The sequence below is a fragment of the Cheilinus undulatus genome, linkage group 16 (assembly GCF_018320785.1).
Source record: "Cheilinus undulatus linkage group 16, ASM1832078v1, whole genome shotgun sequence".
NCBI classification, from domain to species: domain Eukaryota; kingdom Metazoa; phylum Chordata; class Actinopteri; order Labriformes; family Labridae; genus Cheilinus; species Cheilinus undulatus.
In genome coordinates, this window is record NC_054880.1 from 27,460,222 (window position 1) to 27,475,542 (window position 15,321).

Here is a 15,321-nt window from a genome sequence, read left to right on the forward strand (position 1 = left end):
AACATAACTTCCGGTCATTGTCACAAAAATAAAAGCTCAGACAAGCGGAGGGGCTAATGTCATTTAAAAAACACAGAAAACAGTAAGTGAAGAGAAGATAAACGTTTATTAAACACATAGCGACGCGGAAGTAACTTGAAATGCCAGAGAGACTGTGTCATAAATCTCCCGCATGGATATATTTCACATCCATCTGGGAAAGCTCCCTCAGAAAGCATTTGGAAAGGGGAGTGAACTAAAAAATATCAGAAGCTGATTGGAGGAACAGTCTGTCTGTCACACTCATGACAGGCCAATCAGAGCAACCGGACAAAATTAGGTTGTATGCGCTTCTCCTGAGCTGATGGGCTGCCAGGGCTGTTATTGTGAATGGAGGAGCTCTCAGTGAATACAATCACACTGAGGCCAGTTGGATGTGCTTAAACATCTTCTCTGCCAAGATGAGCTTTCATTGTGACTCATAAAGTGCACTCTAGGGAATATGCCAAGTCATGGAAAATGCCTTAAGTGCCCTATCAAGTTCAATTCCCTTGTGTATCTTTGTAAAATAAATAGTTAAATAATTCCTTCTGTGTTTTATTACAGTGTTTCAGTATGTACAATATCATAATAAAAAATCATTATAAATATTTAATCTTATATTTCACTTTCCACGTATGACAACTTTCTGTGCATGTGGGGTTTTGTGTGTTCATCAGCTATCCTTGAACACATTTTGAATTGTTTGATGTATCGTTGTGGTTGGCTTTGGGTGTATTTGTGGTCATTTTGGAGCTTTTGTTGTGAAACTGATTCTCGTTTGCTGTATTAGCTGTTATTTTGTGCTGTGTTTTTTGCCGTGTTATGTACTTACCAACATGAGAGGCTAACGGTCATTTGAAGTCCTCCCATTACCCATTTGAGTTTACTTCACTTCTCCGTCCACGGGCTGACGTGTACCAGACAATAATCAGTGTCGATCGAGATTTGGTGCTTTTATTTTGTAGAGTTCGCTCATCTTCATTAACAGGATTATCGCGATTATTCACGACAACTTGACACCGCCGCTGGGCGCGTGCCGCCTCTCGCCGGAAGTGTTGGTCCAGCAGCAGACAGACGTCCTGACATTGTCATCAGCATTCATCTGTTTTGTCTTTAAACAGAGTCAGTCTAATTCTATCAAAGAACGATATAGGGTAAATAATAAAGTTTAAAAGTCAAACGAATGGAGTTCAGCTATCCACAATGAAAACATTGGCAAGTTGAAGATTTTCAGAGACCATTATTAAACAAGAAAAATATACATTGTCTTAGACATATAAGCTATTTGAATAACAGTGACATAGTTATTTTCTTCAGATTTGCATGTGTCATATTCCTTCTATTTCTTGTTGATTGCTGAACTTCAGAGGATGTTTAATGCCTTGGATTTTTTTTTTTTTAATCCAACCCCTGATTTATACTTTTCAATAACCTTTTCTCTGAGTTGCTTGGAGGGTCATTTTTTCAAGATGAATTTTGGGCTTTTTATGCCTTTATTGATAGTGGAGGACAGTGGACAGAATCGGACACAGGGATCAGAGAGCTGTGGAGAGACATACACGAAAGTGCCAAAGGCTGGATTCAAACCCGGTCCAACTGTGTAAATGGTGCCCACCTTAAACTACTAGGCCACCTGTGCCCCAACTTGGAGTGTTCTTTTGTCTTTATAGTGTAGTGGTTGCCAGGAATACTGATTAACCAGTGACTGGACCTTCAAGACACAGGTGTCATTATAGAACAACCACTTAAGACACATTCATTTAACTCAGTTAAATAATTCATCCTCTGTTTTATTACAGGGTCACTAATCACCAACTAGACCTCTGAAATACAGTGCTGTGAAAAATATTTGGCCCCTTTCTGATTCCTGATTCCCCAAACATACCAGCAACTCCACCTCTGAGTGGCTAAAAAAACAATATTAAGGTTGACCGTGGTATTAAGGCCAAGTCAAAGTCCAGACTTAAATTCAATTGAGATGCTGTGGTGTGACCTTGAATGAGCAGTTCAAATTCAAAAACTCTCCAATATGGCTGAGTTAAAACAATTCTGCAAAGAAAAGTGGGCCAAAATTCCTCCACAGTGATGTGATAGACTCATCACCAGTTATCGCAAACACTTGATTTCAGTTATTGCTCACAAGGGGGGCACAACCAGTTATTAGGTTCAGGGGGGCAATTTCTTTTTCACATAGGGCCAGATAAGTTTGGATTTTTTCCCTTAACAAACAAAATCATCATTTAGAAACTGCATTTTGTATCTACTTGGGCTGTCTTTGTGAGATATTTAAATTCATTTGATGATCCGAAACATTTAAGTGTGATAAATATGCAAAAATATCAGGAATCAGAAAAGAGGCAAATACTTTTTTCAGAGCACTGTAGGTTGGCCACCTTAAAGGAAGTCAATATTCATGCAGTTAATTATTATACTTTAGATATTTTTAGTAAATTGACGATGCTTTGTAGAAATCTGTTTTTACTTTGACATTAAAGAGTTGTGTTTTTTTTGTTTTTTTTTTAGAATTGTTTTGTTAAAAAGCCACTTTTTATTGACCATAGTTGATTGATAAAATCAATAAAATGGTAAAACATCCAAGGGGGTAAATACTTTTTATAGGTGCCATATATTCTAAAAATAATAAGAATTTCAGACCAGATATTGTGTCGTTTTAATTTAATTTTTATTTCTATTCAGGGGAACCGAAGCACACGAAGAAAACCCACACCACACTTAAGTCCGTGCAAGAGTTCACATGTAACTCCTATGTAGCCTTGTTGGGGCCTGAAGTCTGCCTTCATATCCTGGTTATACTCTCTGTGCTAAAAGGCAAAAGAATATCCTGGAGGTCTTACGACGGGCCCAGAAGACCCTCCTCACAGCTTACACTGTGTGAGCCAAGAGCCAAAAGACACCTAGCTACACAAAATGTCGGCTATAAGAAAGGTCTGTCCCATCCACCCACCCTGAGTCTGTTGCAGATTTTTATCTTCCTGTGATGAAGTTGATGAACTTCCTGATGAGGCTGATTTCTTTGGGTGCCAGGTGCTTCTTCAGAGTCGCCACCACAAACTCATTGACTGATGGAGACTGTAACAGCATCTTCCTCCAAAGCATCCCACCGTATTCGTCTCTCGGGTCCTTGAGCACCTTTTTGCATGTCTTAATAACACTCTTGTGTCTTAAATCAATTTCAGTGCCTGATGCTTTTACCCATTCAAAAAGCATGTCTTTTAAATTGTTTTCGGTGATTTTTATGATAGAATGGGACTGATCAATGTGAACATCTTTCATAACTGTGGCCACTAGCTCATGAACAATTATTTTGCAAGATATTTCATCCAACATCACCACTGCTGAGGCTTCATCGCAACACTCAGGATTATCAACTCCTTGACAGTCAGTTGCAGTTATAGGTGACCCATCATCATCATCAACAATATCAGCATCACCTTCATCATCCCTGTCAACACAGCCATCATTATTTTTCACAGTTGCGTACACCACATCATCAGTTTTAGTAGTTTCCTGAGTTTCTTCAATTTCATCATAGGTGGTTGAAGTAAAATCCCAATAGCTGGCATCACAAGGATAGGTATCACCACCAGCACCAACAATCTTGGCTGGAAATGTTTTAAATGTAGCATTTTCCTCCTCATACACATCTTCATCTGGCTTCACAGAAGCATTTTTTTCTTCAGTCTCTACTACAAACGTGTTTGCTTCTGACTCTTGGAGGCCTGCGTCCAAGGTGACTGGAAGAGAGGCTACAACTTCTTCAACCTCCCTCATCACTTTGCTAACATTGTCCTTTTAAAAATCGTAGTGTCTCCTTTTTCAGCCAGGTCCTCATCTGCTCCATAAAAGAGTCCACTTCAGGCTCAACCTCTGCCCTTATGCAGATATGAGTGAACTCATCAGCTTCTTCTGCAGATGATTTCAGGTGATTGTATACAATATCACTCAGCTCCTTGGCAACACCACTGTGCTGGCCACTGGAAATGTTGCTGGCAATGTTCTCATACAGGCAGACTAATGGCTCTGAACACTCTGTAGTAATCCCTGCTTCCTGGTCTTCTTCACCCTCGGGGATAATCTTTTGCACCAGGCCATCAACACTATCAATGAGGCTATGGGTCAAAGATTGATCCTTCTTTGTTTGGCAGCACTTGAACTTGCGCTTTAATTTTGACACCATGTTCAAGACTGACTCCCGAACATAACGGCAAACAAAAAACACAGGCCTGGTCGATTCATTTGTCACACATCTGAGAATTTTCCAAATGTGTTTGGCCAAATTCTTAATTTTTTTGTAAACACCATACATCCCTTGTTCTCTGCACAGCCATCACTACTTCCCTCGCTTTTAGAGAGCTCTGACAGCTTTTCACATACCTCTTCCAACATAAGCTCCGTCACCTGCTCAGTGTTGGGGATAGAGATTTCACCTTTGACTCCCATCACCTCAGCCAAAGTCTCGGTGACTGCAGTACCCATGTCACCCAAACACTGCTGCAGCTGTTCTACTGACACAGTTATGCCTGTCTCTGGTTCTTCAGATCCTGAAGGACCTCTGACCTGTTCATATTGTTCATGCCGTGCTTGATAAAACGTAAAATGTCTTCTATTTATATCTATAGAGAGGATTACCTACAAAAGCTGGAATTTTAAACACTGACTGATAGAAAACTGCTTCCAGATTCGTACAACATCAGTGAGTGGATGGAGGAAATGGCCAAAATAGACAGTGGTTGGATATACAAACAGATTTGATCGAGAAACCGAGCTTACTAGTCACTTGATGAGCATGAGTACGTTATCTGTGGTCATGTAGAAAACACGAGGTACCATGATGTAGACCATGTATTTGTGTTTTGAAGTCAGAAGTCCTTCTAAGCCAGATACATCTAACAAGACTAAAAATTATGTCCTGTCAGCGAACTGCATCTGCATGGTAGGGTATTATTTATGCACAACCGGTTTGCTAGCTAGCAAATGATTTTTTGATCATATGCTTATTGCATGGACACGAAAACGTCCAAAAAGTATCTCTTTACTGTACTGCTTCTCCATGTGAAGTCGGTATTATCTTGCCCTTGTAATGTAGTCACAAGCCGGATGTTCTGTAGTGATGGGTCATGAGCAAAAGCTGCGGCTCTGAGAGCTGATGCTTTGTAGTGAATCAGAAGAGCCAGATCCCAGTTTTTTTCCTTTCGCTGCTTAACTCTCATAGTGCTCAGCCCAAGCTCTGGTTAGAACTTTGTTTTGATTGGCCAGCATGGCGGCCATGCGGTCAATCACTTGTGAGGATAAAGGATTATACCATTATGTGAAAACAGAGAGGGGGCTATTGCTACCAGATCCGTCCCGGAAGCCAAATTTGTACTGTGCATGTGCAAACACGCGTCTACATCCGCTCAGCATTAATTCTAACTCTAACCAGTGGAATTTAAATGCTAAACCTAAGAATGGTTTTCTAACAGAATAAATGCACAAAATTAGGCAATTATAAGGCTGCTCATAAAAAAACTGAATGCAAAAGGGTTTTCAACACACTAACCATTATTTTTTGCAAAGTTAAGGTAAAATATAGGGCTACAAAAGATCCTAAATAAAGAGCCGTTCAGGAGTCAAAAGAGCTGGCTCTCTGAAAAGAGCGGAACTTCCCATCACTGGTGTTCTGTCATTTTTGCTACTAATCAAAAATTGCTACTTTGTGGTTCTGCGCATGCGCCCTACGCCATCAGCGTCACGCCCATAAGGGTTAGGGTTAGGGTAGTCCATAGGGTAGTCCATAGATATGGTAGTCGATAGGTAGCAAAATCTGACAAGGAAGCAAAGTCTGACAGAACACCAGCCTTGAAACTCACGTCCTTAATTACACACAGTCAAATGGATTATGAACTTCGGATGTAATGTATTTTTGCTGTCATAAGCTGATAGAGCTGAGGTTTTGTATGTTGGGAGCATCTTGCCCATTAAAACTGGTGGGGGCAGGAGGGTGGGGGGTGTCTGATATTTGAGACATTAGATTTTAATACCTTAATATTATTAGATTTTTTTACATTCTGTGTACCATGTAACAATGACGAGTAACAATAAACAATAGGAAGGAGTGCTTCTAGGACTCAATAAAAGTTTGTTTGAGGTGCTCTTTGGAGAAGGGATTCATAAAGTTGATAACAGGAAGAAAACTCCAAGGCACTCTCTTAAAGCTTTAAAATGCCTTTGTTCTCATGGTCATGTGTAGACCTTAAACAACTGAATTTGGGCGTGTTTCCCATCTAATGCCATAATTATACTTTAAACACAAGCCGTTCCCTCCCTGTATTTGGTTTGATCCAAAAGTTGCTGCACAAGCTCAGCTTACGGTCTTTCAGAGATGCTGACAACAGGTACCGTGTGTGAGTGAAGTTATAGAGGAGACTGTAGAGCATCAAGTTTTGTTTTTAAAAGAGTAAATATGAAATTTAATGAGTTATACATCATTATGCACTGGCCAGATACATGTGCTAACCATTAATTCGATTGGTTTATTCCTCTGCCTTGATAGTTAATAACTTGGTTGAAAGTATCTTCCTGTTAAACACTGATAAAGCGAGGTCAATGCTGGGTGAATCATAGGACAAAGGACGAGCAGGTAATGTATCTACACTAAATCAGAGGAAAACTGTAGCTATAAGATAGTTACAGCTTGGTCAAGATCAGTAAAATGTCTTCAGACTTTCAAAAGCACCAGGTGTAAAGGATTGAAAACCCAGGAGGTAGGATATTTTAAGCATGATAAATAAATACCCCTTACTCTTATATACTCCTTTTTGTCTAACTTGACACAAATCTTTTTTACATACAAGAAGAGGACCCACATTTTTTACTTCCGGTAGGACCTGCATTTAACATGTATTTATATATTTGTTCATGGCACAAGTAAAATAATGTGCCTAGCAGAGGTAAAAAAAAAAAAACTCATGCTGATTGTATCATACAAGAAAAATATGGGGTTTTAAAATTGTCAAATAAAAGTCAAAATATGGGATTTAAAGTAAAAGTTGGAAGTGAAATGGTCAAAATTTGAGATAAAATTCGAAATAATGTTTTGAAAAGGTCAAAATATGACTTAAAATGTAAAATTGTGAACTGTAAAGGTCAAAATAAGAGATAAAAAGTCAAAATTATTAATTTAAAAGGGCAAAATATGAGAAAAAAGGTCAAAATAATAAGTTTAAGCCATAATTGTGAGATGAAAAATTGAAAATATGAAATAAAAATACAAAATATTTTTCTGAGTTTCGACACCCTTGCTCTAGACACCCATTCTAACTTAGACCCCCCCCAGAATTTTTGCTTGCATGACCTCCCTGGTGGTGTGTATTCCTTTAATTATTTAGATATTTGTCCACAAAAAAGATAAACAAGTTAATGGTAATGAATTCACAATGATCTATTAACACAGTTTAAACCACCCTTCCCCAAACTTCAGTATGCTGTGGCCCAATTTGGAAAAAAAAATCTTCTGGGGCCCACCAAAACCCTTGTGCAACTATAACACTCAAATATTTGTATATGTATTTTCAATATATTTATGCAGTCGCTTATTTTCCCTAACATGCTTTATTTGGGTGAAATGACTTTGTAGAAATCTGTTTTCACATTGACATTCAAGATTTTTTTTTCTTTTCTTTTTCATGTTAGAGAAGCCAAACCATGATTCATTTATAAAATCAATAAAAGGGAAAAGAAATCCAAGAGGGAGAAAAATGTTTTGTAGGCTCCGTATTGTTTCATTCAAACAGAGCCTATCTGCTGAAACAAAGCTTTTCTGTCAGCTGATTGTCCAAGTTAACTTAGATCCCCTTTTGTAAAATTCCACTGGTTGCCAGTTTCCACCAGAGAAATGAGCACTGCAAACTAGGATTGACTGTTTGATTGTAGATGTTGTTGATACTGAGTTTTATACACACTGCACCTTTAAAGGAACAGTTCATTCTTTAGGGGGTCAGGGTCAGGGTCTTAGCCCAAAAAATCTTTTCTGGGGCCTCTTGGCGAAGCAGTGATACTGTTTTTTCAAAAACACATCACATGACCTTATCCTACTAATCCAGCACAATCAGTCTTTCCAGAAGCTGCAACAAATTACCCAGAAAAGAAATCGGACCCCTTTAAGCTTAAATACTTGCTTTTAGATGAGAATGCTATCATTTTTGCATCTACATAAAGACTTCAGTTAAAATATGTTTAAATAACTTGCTTATAGTGCAGACTTTGATCAGACAGGCATGTTGTTTTCTGTTACATCTTAAAGATGGCACTGCTTCTGTTTCAGTTGTCAAAGCATCAAAATGCTGAATTCATGTTCAGCTGTTTTTATTGACCAAGAAAATCCCACCTGACTTTCTGTATTTGGTTTGAAGGATAATGACTAATGACTGAATTATTAGGCTTGGGTTATAATGTATACACTACAAAATGTAATAATGGTGCTGCTTTGTCATCAGAGATAACAGATGAAGATATCAGGGAAATGGAGGTTTTGGAACCAGATGCTGCTGTGCTGAGAAGTCTGGATAATAGTGCATCATCTGAGACAGACAGAGGATCCTCTAGACTTTGACTGTCTCATCTCTACACAGGAAATTCAGGTGAGGGTTGTCACATGTCACAGACTAAAAACTAAACTACAACCTCAGCATTGTCAGAAACTGGAATTTGTGACACAGCAAAGTCAGAGGAATGGCACACCCATAGGGCTGGTTGGATAACAACCACCAGATTTCACCATGCAACCACAGCAGACATGATGAGCAGAACAAACAAAACACAACTAATGGACTTAATGCAGCACAAAAAAACAATAAATGTCTCACCTATGCTCTGGGGTGAAAATATGGAGGAAACAGAAAGACTAGAGCTTTCTTTATTTCCAGTGTGCAGTCGGAACTGTTAAAACAAAGAACTGACCCTGCCTTGGAGACACAGAGAGCCTGCACATACTAGATTAACTGTGTCAACAACGATCACGTTCACTACAGATGTGCACAGGTCAAATAGAAAGCCAACTATGGCTATGTAGGGAATGTCAGCCCTGAGGCCTGAATGGTTTATTGACAATACTGAAAACAAACTCAGTGAGACACTTGCATCCATTTTGGATTTTCTAAGCATCAATAAGTGCAATAACACTTTTAAAGTTCCACATCATCCACCTGGGCTAAATTAAATTGATTGGTCATGGCTTTGTTTTTGCTCTAGTATCATTGTCAGCTGTGAGGCCTAGAGAGGCGTGTGCCACTCCAAAACATGTCCAATCAGTTAATTTACCACAGGTGGGTTCCAGTCAAGGTGTAGAAACATCTCAGCTACATTTTAAGTATTTTGCAAAGGGTCTGAATACTTATGTATATGTGATATTTCAGAGTTTTTTTTATTTTTAATGCATTTGCAAAAATGTCTAAAATTCAGTTGTCACTTTGTCATTATGGGGCACTAAGTGTTAGGGCTGGGCAATTAATCGAAAAAAAAAAAAAATTAAATCGCAGTATGGCCAGCTGCAAATTTCAAATCCCAAAAGGTGCAATATTTCTTTGAACTGTAATTTCTGTCAAAATACCAGTTCCAAACTTTTATTTATTTTTTATTTTTTTGCAGCAGAGATGTTATGCATGACATACCATGCAATCATTCTGGTATCATATTTTAAAAATAGTCTCCAAAAATCCCACCTTCTTCATTTTAGTACTTTTTTCTTTTAGATATAAGAATGACAAAAACCCTTCAGTGCAATAATACCTATCCAATTTACAATACGGGTCAAAATCATCAGAATTAGACACTTCTAAAGGATTGTTCAGCCCTTTTTAACAAATATTTGAAGTTAGGGCATAATCACATATCAAATCGCAATTGCAATATTGGGAAAAAAATCGCAATGAGATTATTTTCCCAAAATCGTTCAGCCCTACTAAGTGTAGATTAATGAGAATTACAATTAATGTAAGTCATATCCCAGAAACAGCTGCTCATGTGTTAAACTTCAGTAATACAGTCATAATGTACACACTGGCTTAAAAGATCTGATCTGATTATATATAATCGCTCTCTGTTTCTGCTTCAGACATCACAGGAAAAGAAGAAGGGATGATATGATCAACACCTCACCAAATGAAGCTGCTCCTTCTGAAGCTGACACCATTGAGAGTCCTGGTAAGAAAATATTTTTTTCATACAGTTGAAAGATTTATATGAGCTTGAGCATGCCTCTGCTGCTGCTAACTGTTCTTTTTTCTAAATTAAAGCTCAAGAGGATAATCCAGTCCCTGACAGGGAATATGATGAACTTTACATGAGACACTGGCAACTTTGAGATGAATACTCCAACCTGCAGCAGGAGTATGGCACACTGCACACTTCAAAATCTACATTTTCCCACACCAATGTTAAGTGCAACAGTGGACAATTGATTTTCTTCTCAGGGCTTGCCTCCGTTATCTTCGAGTGGCTGCTTTGTGAAGTGTAGAGAGTATTCGTCAAAAACTTAGTTTTGAGGATCACTTACTGTTGTCTTGATGGAATGAAGGCTTGGATTGAATAATACTGACAGCATTCCTTCTGATAATATATGTAGGAACAATTTCTTTACAGAAGAACATATGCTTTGAATGCTTTACAGCACTGCATGCTCTCATCTGCTCCATATGGAAAGCAAGCATCATCCCTACCGACTGGAGGAGGGGTATTGTTGTCCCGATCTGGAAGTGAAAGGTCCTGGGACTTTACTCATATTTTCATGTGTAAAGACTTCTAAAGACTGCCCTAACTCATACATGTACAGTAGACATGATAATGTAGAGCATCCATATTTTTATTTACAGTCTGACTCTGGTGTTATCACATCTATTGATCACTTACCTTTCATTGCAAATCTTACATCACTCTCCATGCATCAGTGACTTCTGCTTTTCCTCCCACTGCATTTAAAGGGGGAGGCCGAACGGAGAGAGAGACTCCCCCCTCCCCCTCGTGATGTGTCAACCATAATTAACTCTGCCACTGTTGCTCCACTTTGCTGGTTTTGCAATGCAGTCAGAGCCTTAAAAACCACAAAAAGCTTAGTGTGCAGCTCGGAGCGAGGCGAACACGTCTGCTGTGAAGAGAAACATCAACAAGTGTGACTCTGTTCAAACATGGGTTTTGTTTTCACACAAACTGCGGCTGCTTTAAACACACAAACACACACATTTTTTTCTCCCATCAACTAGTTTTTAACACACAATCAGTTTCTTTTGGCTGTCATGAGGCGTTCTGGGAAACGCAGGAATCCCTGCGTAGAGTATGAACTGATGAAGCAGAATCAAGGAGAAGTCACTGCTTGTGTGGTGTTTCTTAACCAGGCACACTTCTCCATGACGGTGCACATAAATCATTAACTAATGTCAAGTTTGCAGAAGAAATCCCTGTTTGAACTTGATCGTACAAGATTAATCACTCTGGTGCTCATTATCAACAAAATCACTGTAAGTTTATTTTATTACTGCAAAGAAATCTTTTTTTCTTTGTGTTTTTATGTTAATTGACCTAAGTAAATGACTAATACTATATAATTAATACCCCTAATAACTAATACCCTGCATGTGTAAAATTGTGGAATTATGTTCATGCAAGAAAATATATGTGCGTAGATATTACATTTATTCTCACATACGTAGAAAAAAAGTTAAAGAATTTGCATTTTTTTCTTTTCTGGATGGGTTCATATATTTTTAAGATAAGATAAAATTAATTGATATGATTAATTGATGGCAAAAATGCTCACCGAAAACCACCCTGATAACCCAGTCTGATTGTTTTTAACAGATTAAACTGAGCAGAGCGGTTTTAAACTTGTTTGCAGTTTCCAGCTACACTATAAGAACAGAAGTATTCGACCACCCTATCATTACATAACAGGGGCTGTAATGAAATTGTTCTCAAATACATGTTCCTAAATATAGAGTTGGTTCCCCTTTTGCAGCTATAACAACCTTCATTCTTCTAGGAAGGTTTTCTACAAGATTTTTGGAGTATTTCTGTGGGAGTTTGTGCCCATTCATTCAGTAGAGCATTTATGAGATCAGGCACTGATGTTGGGCGAGAAGGCCTGACTCACAATCTCCCCTCCAGTTCACCCCAAAGGTGCTCGATGGGGTTGAGGTCAGGGCTCTGTGTGGGCCATTCAAGTTCTTCCACACCAAACTCATGGAATAGAAAATGGCCTTCCCCAAACTGTTGCCACAAAGTTGGAAGCATAGCATTGTCTGAAATATCTTTGTATGCTGGAGCATTAAGATTGGCCTTGACTGGAGATAAGGGGCCAAACCCCAGAAAACAGCCCCACACCATTATCCCTCCTCCACCAAACTTCACAGCTGGCACAATGCAGTCAGGCAGGTAACATTCTTCCAGCATCCGCGAAACCCAGACTGACCGCAAAACAGAGAAGCGTGATTCGTCACTCCACAGAACACATTTCCACTGCTGCACAGTCCAGTGTCAGTGTGCTTTACACCTCTCCATCTGACACTTGGCATTGGACTTGATGTGTGACAAGCATGCAGCTGCTCGGCCATGGAAATCCATTCAGTGAAGATCGCGCCACAGTTTTAGTGCTTACATTAAAGCCAGTGGAAGTTCAGAACTCGTCAGCAATGGAATCAGCTGACCATTGGTTACTTCGTTGCTGTTGTTCCTAAACGCTTCCACTTTCTGATAATATCACAGTTGACTGGAATATCAAGCAGGGATGAAATTTCCCAAACCGGCTAACTGTGAAGGCGTAATCTACCACAGTACCACACTTGATGTCACCAAGCTCTTCACCCATTTTGTATCATAAATGTTTGCAAATAGAGACTGCATGGCTAGGTGCTTGATTTTAAACACCTGTGGCATCAGGTCTGATTTAAACGCCTGAATTCAATAAGAACGGGTGTGGCCAAATACTTTTGTCCGTATAGAGTATCCCAGGATTTTCTTCACAAGTAGTCATGACTTGGCCTTCATGAAGAAAGTCTTGAAATATTTCACTTTTCATGAGACGAATCTAGGATTTTTGGAAATGTAACTTTCTGAAGTAAATCACAGAAAAAATGAACTTTGATGTTATTATAATATTTTTGCACCTGTATACAATCAGACCCAAACTAAACTAGGCGATCTGAGCTGCTCCACAGCCTCTGTACTAGGCTGGGACCTGCATATTGAATGGCATCAGTGCTAGCATAACACAAATGTTGTCCTCTGCTTGATGTGAATCACGAGTTGGAGACATGTGCACTCCATTTGTGCCAAAAGTACAGTATAGAATATATATAGGAAACTCACAGAGCTGTAAGGTTTCTCCATGTTTTCACTGTTTGACATGCAACTAATCAAAGCTCAACTTCAGTATGGTGAAATCATTCTGACTGGTTGACATAAGAATGAATATTAGTCTGGAAATTGCCTCATAAATTAAAATTGGCTTGAGCCCAGTTTAAGTTTAACATTTTCTAGAGCATTTTAAAACACATTTCCTCAGAACTTGGTTTATTTTAAGTGCCGATGCGGCTCAATGATCCTGAGGATAAAATTTAAACATAAATCAGTAAGAACAAAGAAATATGCCAGACCTGTCTGAGTTATGACCCAGGAAAAGCAGCATGATTTTTTTCACACAATGTGGGTGTTTTTTTCAACGGCATCTTTAGCTACCAGCAGCATCAAACTCCAACCATTAGAGCAGAAAACGTTCACTTCCATGGTTTCTTCCTTTGTGTTGTGCAGAGAGGAAGAGCAGAGTTAGGATTAAGCAGCATGAGGGGACAGAGCCGTCCTGTTTATTGTCTACAGGCTGAGACGTGAGGAGTGATGATGCAGGAAATGTTTTCTTTACACTCTATAAAATCTCAAAGCCATTAGAGAACATCAGAACAGGATGTAGAGAGATAAAGTCCTGCTGTTCTCAAAGCCTGAGGCCACGTTTAGCAGCGCAGCAGGACAAAACAAAGCCTCCTCATTCACCTCCATTAGACCTCTATGTGAGGACAGTGGGGGGGCTGAACACAGGGATCAGGAAGGAAAACAAAGGAGCGTCCAGCTTCAAAGACCCTGTTTACATTTGGTATTAAAATCCATTCTGGGGAATCAGATACTGAGTTGACTTCACTTAAGTATGTGGGTTTACACTGGCTGTGGCCATTATGAGCACTACACATGTGTGCATTGATGTGTCCTCTTAGCTCTGCAGTGCTCCAGAACATTTTTATGCCAGTCCCTGGTGCTGCCACCACATTTCCTGCCTTTTTGTGTTCATAAAACCATTGAAACTGAAACCAAAGATATTATGTTGCTGAGTGGGAGCTGCTAAATATTGATCATTATAAAGAAGAGACAACAGAGGGAATGGAAAGTATGACATAGCTTCAATGCAGATTTATGCAGTGCCCCTTTTCTAATTTTGTATTTTTTTGCATATTTGACACACTAATGATTCAGATCATCAGGCATTTTCTTAATATTTGACAAAAGTAAATGCAAAATTTAGTTTTTAAATGATGATCTCAATTATTGAGGGAAAAAGCCATACAAACCTTCCTGGCACTATATGAAAAAGTAATAACCCCCTTATTAAATCATGAAAGAACTGTGACTGACCACATTTTTTTGAAAGCTGAGTTTAGTTTTACTAGCCTCACCCAGACCTGAGGCCACAAACGAACCCAGAACAACATTTAAAGACCTGCAGGCTTCACTTGACTCAGCTAAGGTCAGTGTTCATGATTCAACTATAAAAAAATTGACTGGGTAAAAAATGGCATCCACGGGAGAGTTCCAAGGTCAAAACCATTGCTGGTCTCACATTTGACAAAATATCTTTATGATCTCTAAGACTTTTGAGAAAATATTCTCTGGACTGATGAGACAAAAGTTGAACTTTTTAGAAGCTGGCTTAGAAAGAAAAAACAAAGATTTTGGAACAACCTAGTCAAAGTTGTGGACTGACTTCTGATTGAGATGATGTGGCATGACCTTAATCTTTGCATATCTTGAATTTCTCACCATGTTTTGTCAGTATTCTTGCACCCTTCGCACATCTTGCAACCATAACATCAATGCACAAGACTAAACTAGAAAAAACTACCTCACAATAGGTTTTACATATTTTTAAATCTTAATTTTTAATCCTTTTCCAGTTTTTTTGCATTCAGTGTTTAATTCCTGTACATAAAGAACAAAGCTAACTGCAGTCAAATCCCTTTTTGCATAAGCATACCTATCCAATAAAGC